Source organism: Petaurus breviceps, unplaced genomic scaffold, assembly GCF_028583685.1.
Source record: "Petaurus breviceps papuanus isolate PSGF00001 unplaced genomic scaffold, PetGlider_PUasm1.0 221, whole genome shotgun sequence".
Taxonomy (NCBI): domain Eukaryota; kingdom Metazoa; phylum Chordata; class Mammalia; order Diprotodontia; family Petauridae; genus Petaurus; species Petaurus breviceps.
The window spans coordinates 6,754,357-6,764,081 of NW_027185877.1; the positions used below are offsets into that span (position 1 = coordinate 6,754,357).

General features: G+C 37.1%; 1 pseudogene; it reads left to right on the plus strand.

Annotated features, from left to right (window-relative positions):
- The first annotated feature begins 9,023 nt into the window (after positions 1–9,023).
- LOC138166430 (U6atac minor spliceosomal RNA) lies at positions 9,024–9,142 on the plus strand (annotated as a pseudogene).
- The last annotated feature ends 583 nt before the right edge of the window (positions 9,143–9,725 follow it).

Sequence of the window (9,725 nt, forward strand, 5' to 3'; positions counted from 1 at the left end):
GTATAATAGTAATGTAATTTTCAACTTTACAATCCCTTTGTGTTGGCAAAAGAAGGAGATACTTTGAGTACTGTGACTATGGTTAGTGATTGGTGACTGATTGAGTTAATCAAGACTTTGCCCCAAGAGTGGAAGACTTCTTTGTACGTTGATACTACTGATAATTGACTGATTGAATTAATTTAAGAGTGACAATTTTGTGACTGATTGAATTAACTTGAGTGACTATTTTACTTGGAAATGATTGTGAATATTATATTGTGATTTTCTATGATAAGTTGAAATATGGTGAATACTGTATTTTGAAGTATGCTGTACTTTTGATTTCCCATGGATGTTTTGCTTTTGTTATGGAATAAATAGAGTGATCACTATACTGAGTAATCAGAACCTAAAGAAAAAAAAAGCTGTTCACAGTACCAGTTCTTCTGGAAAGTTTCTGTGCATGGCATTACATTATGGCATAGTCAGCAGGATTGCAAAGTATAGTGCCTCTATTTGTTCCAGGATCCCTGGCAATTTAAATTGAAATTGTAAGTCCAAGGATCCTGGAGGGGTGTAATGTAATTGTAATTTAATTTTCAACTTGAAGATCCCTTTGTGTTGGCAAAAGTAGCAGGTACTTAACACTAAGTAACTGATCAAGCCTCTGATTGGGGGAAGAGAAGGTATGAACTCCTGCCCTTTGTTACTGACATAACAGGAAGTTGGCAGAAGGAAGTGAAGTAGGTAATACTGTGTATATAAGAAAAGCCCCAGAGAGGCACAGTCAGAATTTCCTTGAGACCGAGATCTTGTGGCAGAATAGCTACAGAAGAATGGAGAACTGAGTCCTGAAAACTTGTCTTGGTGGAGCTTCTTCTGAACAGGAGCCCAGGAACCAGGAGCCCAGGTGACTGAAGCATGGCTGGGATGCTGGGACTTTGTTTGTTTGTGGGTTGGTTGAGCCTTGAATTCCTTGGAGTAGAAATGGTGAAGGAGCTGACATGGACCAAACCCTGTAAACACCAGTGTGGAGCAGGACCTCCCCAGAGAGCTGGTCAAGGAACTGGGAGCTGTCTGCCATTGAACCCAGGTAGTATCTGGGACCATGGAAGGGGATCCAGGGAATCTGAGAACAGGCCCCAAGTCAAGATAAAGAAAAGACCTCTCCTTGGGTACTGAGTAATTATGGAATTACAGTTTGCTAGTGACCTAAGGGGTAGAGGATTTTGTGTATGATACTTAGTAAGACTTTACTGAATAAGTGATTGATTGTACTTTGAGTATTATGACTATTGTTACTGATTAGTGACTGATTGAGTTAATCAAGATTTTGCTCTAATGGTGGAAGACTTCTTTGTACTTTGATACTACTGATAAGTGACTGATTACATTAACTTAAGAGTGACTATTTTACTTTGAGACTATGTTGTGAATATTATATTGTGATTTTCTGTGATAAGTTGAAATATGGTGAATGGTGTATTTTGAATTATTCTGTACCTTGATTTTTCATGGATGTTTGCTTTTGTTATGGAATAAATAGAATGATCACTATGCTGAGTAATCAGAACCTAAAAAAAATAGCTGTTCACAGTAGCAGTTCTTCTGGAAAGCTTCTGTGCATGGCATTACAGCAAGTCACTTAACTCCAGCAGTTCCAAATATGTTTCCCTTTCAAGGGAATTCCAAGCCTCTGTTTGTTGTTCATGCTACATTTTCAAAGAGGACCAATTACATCAGGAGGGTGATGTCTTGATTTGCAAGGGAACTGGATTTAAGTGAGGCAGAGCTCTGCAAGGTCATTGGCTTCACTCTCCACCAGTCACTGGAGTCCAGTGACAAGAGTCAGGATGACTGGTGACGACCCCTAGAGAAGTCTCAAAGGCTGGTGGCCTGCATAAATCTGTATAAGAAAGCTAAGAAACATAGATTCTTTGTGGGTTAATCTGAGGCCTCTTTGTTTTCTGCATCTTTTAAAAAATATATTTTAGTAACTATTTCAATATAATTGTGTTCCTTTATAATCTTAAATATTTTATTTTATGCATTTAGAAGTGTTATTCTGAAAGATAGTCCAGAGGTTTCATCAGAGTTCCAAAGGGATCTATGACACAAAGATTAAGGACCCTTGCTCTTTAGAATGAGGAAATCAATGGAAACATGAACTTGACCACACAAAAAACTGTCAGGTGATGAGAGCAGTTGGGCCCCAGGAGTTGGCATGTAAATAGCATGTGGGAAGCCTTGGCAAGACCAGATGACCTGGACCTGGCAGTTGAACTAGATTTCCTCGACTAGAAGGAGACATAGGTATTAAGATTATGGCTTTTAGAGATGCTCTTTGAAGGATGGTGAAGACTTAGGAGTGATTTTTCTTTGTTCTTTCACTGTATCGTTTGTACAATAAATTTGCCTCATATGCTGTGGCCTCTGATACAATATTGTGGGATCACAGGGCTGAAACTAAAAAGGATTTCAGACTGAACAACAAACATCTATAAAGCAATATGTGCCAATTAAGAAGAAAAAAAAACCTAGATTAGTAGACAGAGAGCTGTCCTTGAAGTCAAAAAGACATAGGTTCTGACACATGCTGACTGTATGATCCTGGACAAGTGCTCTAGACAACTTTCTAAGGCTAGAAGTTACAGAGAAGGGTGGTTAGGTGGCACAGTGAGTAAAGTGTCGGCCCCAGAGTCAGGAAGACTCGAGTTCAGGTCTGGCCTCAGACTCTTAAAACACACACACAAAAAAAAAAAACTAGTGTGTAACCTTGGGCAAGTTACTTAACCCCGACTGCCCCCCAAAAGGCGAAAAAAAAAAGAAGTTACAGAGAAAGTGCCAACTTGCATCAATACAGGGACTTTCCTTAGTAGGAAGTTCCCTGTGCCAATGAAATCACATGTCTACACTTTATGTCTCTGTGATAGACACTATTCTAAGCAATGTATTTATACCAAAAGGAAAGAAAAAAAAACACAAAAGCACACTCTGTCTTGAAGGATCTTATATTCACTCCAACACTTTAATTTTACAGATGAGGAAACTGAGGCAAATATGTTTACTAGGACCAAGCCAGCTCCACTGACATTGTCCCCAAGATTCTAGATTAGGGGCTTTTTTCAGTCAATAAACAGGAAAATCTCTTCCAAAGTTGACCCAGACATTTATCAAATTCTTGTCTGCTTTAATTAGAAAAGGTGGGAATATGAATTTTGCTAGTGTCCACTACCTTCCTTCACAAAGGGGCAATGATCATGAATACCTTTCTGGCATTTCTAGCTTTGCATCTAGATGGAAAAATCTGATAAAGCTAAAAAGGAATGGGGAAATTTAACTTCAGTGGTTTGCTGCGGAGGCAGCAGCTACTACTCTGGCCAGCTCCATCCTGATGGAAATCTTGCTTGTACCTTCAAAATGAAGATGCTTCTCTTTATAACATTCCTGTCCCTGTCTGTGCAGGTGCTTGGGAGAAGGTACTGATTAAGAGCCTGAAAACAGGACTCCTTTGCCCCTAAATGGATTAAGTCTAAAGGATTTAACCCTGATATCAAGAATCATCATAGTCTGATCACTAAATATTTCTCCTTGTTCGCCCCTAAACTCTCATTTCTTTGCTTTTCTGAAAGCTGGTTAGGAACAGCTTCTCTTGTGTTCATCAGCCTCCTCTTTCAAAAATTTATAAAGTATTCCCTCTCCCTGTGACCATTCTTTTTCTTTCTCATCCCTCATTCTGGATGCTTGTAGAAACTTTATTACATTATAAACTACCTACTAAAATATGCTATAGTCATGTTTAATGTTATTAAAGAAAACTCATTCCTGGAAAAATAAATGCCTGCAAACCAAATCTCTGAGTGTTGGATCTTTTTTTCCCAAGATTTCAATTATCAAATTAGACCTGTAATTGTACATCAAAATTTGGAACCCTCCTACACCATACCCCACCCTTAATATAACAAGATATACATTTAAGAATGAAGCAGACATGATGTAAAAATAATGATAATAATAATAAAAATAAATGATGTAAAAATAAAGGACATAATTTTTTTTAATTTTAAGAATAAGAATTGCATAGGAAAAATGAGCATAAAAGTGATTTGTTTAAAGTGCCCACCACTTTCCAGGAGTACCAGGAGCAATTGGCTTTTGAACCACTTTCAGATTTCTTCTAAAGTGCTGTTGGAGTTCCACCTTCATCCAAAAACAGCCTGGCCAGCACTTTCTCCTTGAGTCATGTGATAAGCATCTTGGCAAGGCCTTACTTCTCAAAAGTGTTCCTCCAATTCAATCTGGGGTGGTGAAAGACCTTGGAGAGCTTTTCACTTGGAAACATTTTACTTATGTAATTGGGCGTGCTATTCTAAGGAGATGCCTGACTAAGAAATAGGCGACTCCATAATTCATTGTAAAGTCAAGACCCATGCAGTCTAAGGCAAATGTACTTAGAATGCCAGTCTCTGTTCATATTTTCTTCCTTCCTTCCTTCTTTCCTTCCTTTCTTTCCATCTCTCTCCTCCCCTTCTCTCTCCCCCCCCATCTCTCTCTGTCTCTCTCTGTCTCTGTCTCTCCTCTAAGACCCACCCTGCCCCCCATGATCCTTCATGTTTGCTTTTCTTTTTTCACTTTCTTTTTTTTTATTAATTTCTTTGTTTACTTTTAGTTTACAAGATTCAATTCCACAATTCCTTGAGTTTCAAATTCTCTTCCCCTCCTTTCCCTCCCCCCCCCATGATGGCATACAATCAATGATAGGATCTGCAAATACTTTCACATTAGACATTAGTCAGGTTATAAAGATGGATTGTATCAGATGGAATGAAAAATGGTGAAGAGGAAATAAAACCAAACAAGAAAAAGAAAAAGATCAGGTAGTTTGCTTCAATCTGGATTCAAACTCAGTTCTTTCTAGTTCTTTCTCTGGACGTAGACATCTCTCTCCATCATGAGTCTTTTGGGATTAACTTATATCACTACATTGCTGAGAAGAGTCCAGTCTATCAAAGTTGGTCATCACACATACGTTGTGTCTGTAAATGTGTACAAATTTCTCCTGGTTCTACTCTTCTCACTCAGCATCAGTTCATTTAAGCCTCTCCAGGCAAATATGAAATCCATCTGCTCCTTGTTTCTTATAGCACAATAGTATTCCATTACATGCATATGCCACAACTTGTTCAGCCATTCCCCAATTGATGGACACCCCCTTAATTTCAAATTCTTTGCCACCACAAAAAGAGCTGCTATAAATATTTTTGTACGTATGGGTCTTTCTCCCACATCTATTATCTCTTTGTAATATAACCCTAGAAGTGGTATTGCTGGGTCAAGGGGTATGAAAGTATTTATAGGCCTTTGGGCATAATTCTAGATTGCTCTCCAGGAAGGTTGGATCATTCGCAACTCCACCAGCAATGCATTAGTGTTCCAATTTGCCCACATCCTCTCCAGCATTTTATTTTCCTGTTTATCATCTTAGCCAATCTGATTGGTGAGATGTAATACCTCAGAGTTGTTTTGATTTGCATTTCTCTAATCAATAATTATTTAGAGCATTTCTTCATGTGCTTATAGATATCTTTAATTTCTTTCTCTGAAAACTGCCTGTTCATATCCTTTGACCATTTATCAATTGAGGAATGACATGTATTCTTGTAGATTTGACTCAATTCTCTGCATATTTTAGAAATGAGTCCTTTATCAGAGACATAGGTTGTAAAAATTCTTTCCCAATTTCCCACCTCCCTCTTAATCTTGGTTATATTGGCTTTGTTTGTACAGAAGCTTTTCAATTTAATGTAATCAAAATTATCCATTTTGCATTTTACAATGCTCTGTAATTCTTGTTTGGTCATAAAGTCTTTCCCTCCCTACAAGTCTGACAGGTAAACTATTCCTTGTTTTACAAGACTGCTTACAGTATCAACTTTTATACCTAGATCATGCACCCATTTAGACTTGATTTTGGTATATGGTGTTAGATAATGGTCTATGCCCAGTTTCTGCCATATTATATTCCAGTTTTCCCAGCAGTTTTTGTCAGAGTGAGTTCTTATCCCCAAAACTGAGGTCTTTGGGTTTATCAAACAATAGATTACTTGACTGCTGAATCTCATGTGCCAAATCTATTCCATTGATCCACTACTCTATTCCTCAGCCAGTACCAAGTAGTTTTGATGACTGCTGTTTTATAATACAGATTAAAATCTGCTATAGCTAGGCCACCTTCCCTAGCATTTCTTTTCATTAATTCCCTTGATATTCTGGACCGTTTATTCTTCCAAATGAATTTTGTTACTATTTTTTCTAGCTCTATAAAGTAGTTTTTTTTGGTAAATTGATTGATATGGCACTAAATATATAATTTAATCTAGGTAAAATTGTCATTTTTATTATGTTAGCTCGACCCAGCCATAAGCAATTGATATTTTTTTCCAGTTAGTTAGATCTGACTTTGTTTGTGTGAAAAGTGTTTTATAATTGTCATCATATAGGACCTGGGTTTGTTTTGACAGATAGATTCCCAAATATTTTATAGTTTCTACAGTAACTTTAAATGGGATTTCTCTTTCTATCTCTTGCTGTTGAGTTTCATTAGAAATATACAGGAATGCCAAGGATTTATATGGGTTTATTTTATATCCTGCAACTTTGCCAGATTTATTTATTGTCTCAAGTAGTTTTTTATTTAATTCTCTAGGATTCTCTAAATATATATATATATACATATATATATATCATCATATCATCTGCAAAGAGTGATAGCTTGCTCTCTTCTTTGCCTAATTTGATTCCTTTGATTTCTTTTTCTTCTCTAATTGCTACTACTAACATTTCTAGTACCATATTGAATAAGAGGGGTGGTAGTGGATACCCTTGTTTCACCCCTGATCTTATTGGAAATGCTTCTAGCTTATCCCCATTACATATAATACTTGCTGATGGTTTTAAATAGATGCTACCTATTATTTTAAGGAAGGCTCCATTTATTCCTATACTTTCTACTGTTTTTAATAGGAATGGATGTTGTATTTTGTCATAAGCCTTTTCTGCATCTATTGAGATAATCATGTGGTTTCTGCTAGTTTTATTGTTGATACGCTCAATTATACTGATGGTTTTCCTAATATTAAACCATCCTTGTATTCCTGGAATAAATCCTAACTGATCAAAGTGTATTATTCTTGAGATAAGTTGCTATAGTCTTTTAGCTAATATTTTATTTAAAATATTTGCATCTATATTCATGAGGGTAATTGGTCTATAATTTTCTTTCTCCATTTTATCTCTTCCTGATTTAGGTATCAGTACCATATCTGTGTCATAAAAAGAATTTTGTAGGACTCCATGTTTGCTTTTCAAAAGCATTGCTTAATATTTTTTTCTTTATTATTTGAGAGATTGTTTGCAAGGTAGGTGTGTTAAATGGTTCAGAGTGTTTTCCATTTCTTAGACTTTTCAAATTTCACTTTCAACATTAGGGCTATTTATTTACATCTTTAAACTCTCTCTTTCAGGATAGGTGGGTGTTTTCCCTGTTGAGTCTATGGTATTAGTGAACTCAAGGAATGAACACTATGAATCTTTTCCAAAAAGATTTATCTTAACAGGCACTCATAACTTAAGAACACATGATACCAGAAATGCCTGTTTAAAATGACAAATGCTATGCCAGCTGGTAATGATACAAATTTTTAAAAAAAAGATCCTGCCTTCAAGGAACTTGAATTCTATTAGGGAAAACAATCTGTATATTTATACTTGGAAAGAACCTTGGGGCACATTATCCAACTCTCTAATTTTTCAGAGGAAGACACTAAGGCTGAAAGGATGAATGCTTGCCCACTGATCACATGGATAGTAAGACTCATGCAAATGACCTTATGGGAAATGGCCATCATTGCTCAATCATTTAATTATGTCTAATTCTTCATTGCCCTATGGATCATACTGCCCATGGGGTTTTCTTGGCAAAAATGCTGAAGTGATTTGCCATTTCCTTCTCCAGTAGACTAAGTCAAACAGACATTAAACAGACTTGTCCAGGGTCACACAGCTAGTAAGTGTCTGAGGTTGGATTTGAACTCAGGTCTTCCTGACTCCAGATCCAACACTCTATACACTAAGTCATCTAGAAACCATATAGACCTTCTATAACTCCTCTTAGCCTAGCCTCACACCAACACTTGTGATATCTTTGGAATTTATCACCAATTTACTTTTCCCCCTCTCATTGACATGACAACATCTTGCACACAGATGTCCCTCTATATAACAGCTTATTTCCTCCTTTGCTCTGAAGTTTCCATGATCAACATAATTGCTTCCCTTTTCATCTAGGAAAACTGGTCTGTTTCTACAGGTTTCCTTCTAATCTCATCTCAATCTATGGAATCCAGTTTATTTCCTTCTTTTGATTAGCACTATTTACTGTATTACAATTCAAGGCAAACCTCTACAATGGTGGAACAAATTAGAAAAATAACAGTAACAGTTATCTAGTGCCTACTGTGTGGCAGGGACCATACCAAGCAAGGGCTTGCAAATATTATCTCACTTGATCCTTGCAGCAATCCTGGGAGGTAAGTACAATTTTACAGTTGAGGAAACTGAAGAAATCAGAGGTTAAGTGACTTGCCCAGGATCACACAGCTAATAAGCATCAGAGACAAGATTTGAAATCAATTCTTCTTGACTCTAATCCTAGCACTCCATCAACTACATCACTATCTGCTTCATCATCATAATAATAACTGACATTTTCACAGCACTTTAAGAATTGAAAAGATCTTTACATAAATTAAACTCACTTAATCCTCATAATAACCCTCTGAGGTGGGTACTGTTATTATCTCCATGTTACAGAGGAGGAAAATGAGGCACAGAGAGGTTAAGTGTCTTGCTCAAGGTCACACAGCTAGTAAATGTCTGAAACTGGATTTGAACTCAGGTCTTCTATTCACTGTGCTATTTCACTACCTCTAAAAAACAGACACCATTTAGCAGTATCTTGGTTGTTATAACACTTATCATCATTATGGTATGAAAGGAAAGTAGGCCAGCATTCCATTTGATTAGGGTGGAAAAGGTCCTTGTGACCCCAATATATACATTTAAAACCTTGCTACCTACTCTGTGACATCTAGCAATGTCAACACAGACATCTAACAATGTTTTTATAGGCCATGGTGTACTCTAGGAAAAAAGCACTGGGCCTGGAGTCAAAAGACCTAGGTTCAAATCTTGCCTCTGATACTTCCTATGTGTAGAACCTTGGGCAAGTTTCTTGACCTCTCTGGGCCTTCATTTGTTTATCTATAAAAATAAAGGGCTTATGGGGCGGCTAGGTGGTGCAGTGAGTAAGAGCATTGGCCCTGGAGTCAGGAGGACCCAGGATGGGTTCTGTTCTGGCCTCAGATACTTAACACCCACACACAAAAAAAAACTGGTCATGTAACCTTGGGCAAGTTACTTAACCCCAATTGCTTTTAAAAAAAATAATAAAATAAAGGCCTTGGATTAAATGTCCCCTGAGGCCCCTTTCAGCTCTAGGGCTATGATCCTAAGGTGACTAGATTCTTCTTCCCACAACAGAATTCTGCTACAACACCTTATATTCACTTCATACTTTTCTTTGTAAATTAATGCTTTCACATTCCCTTCTGCCCAGGCCCAAATACAGATAGCAATGCTCATGACAGACAATTACCTGGAAGAACAGGTAAATAATTCAGACC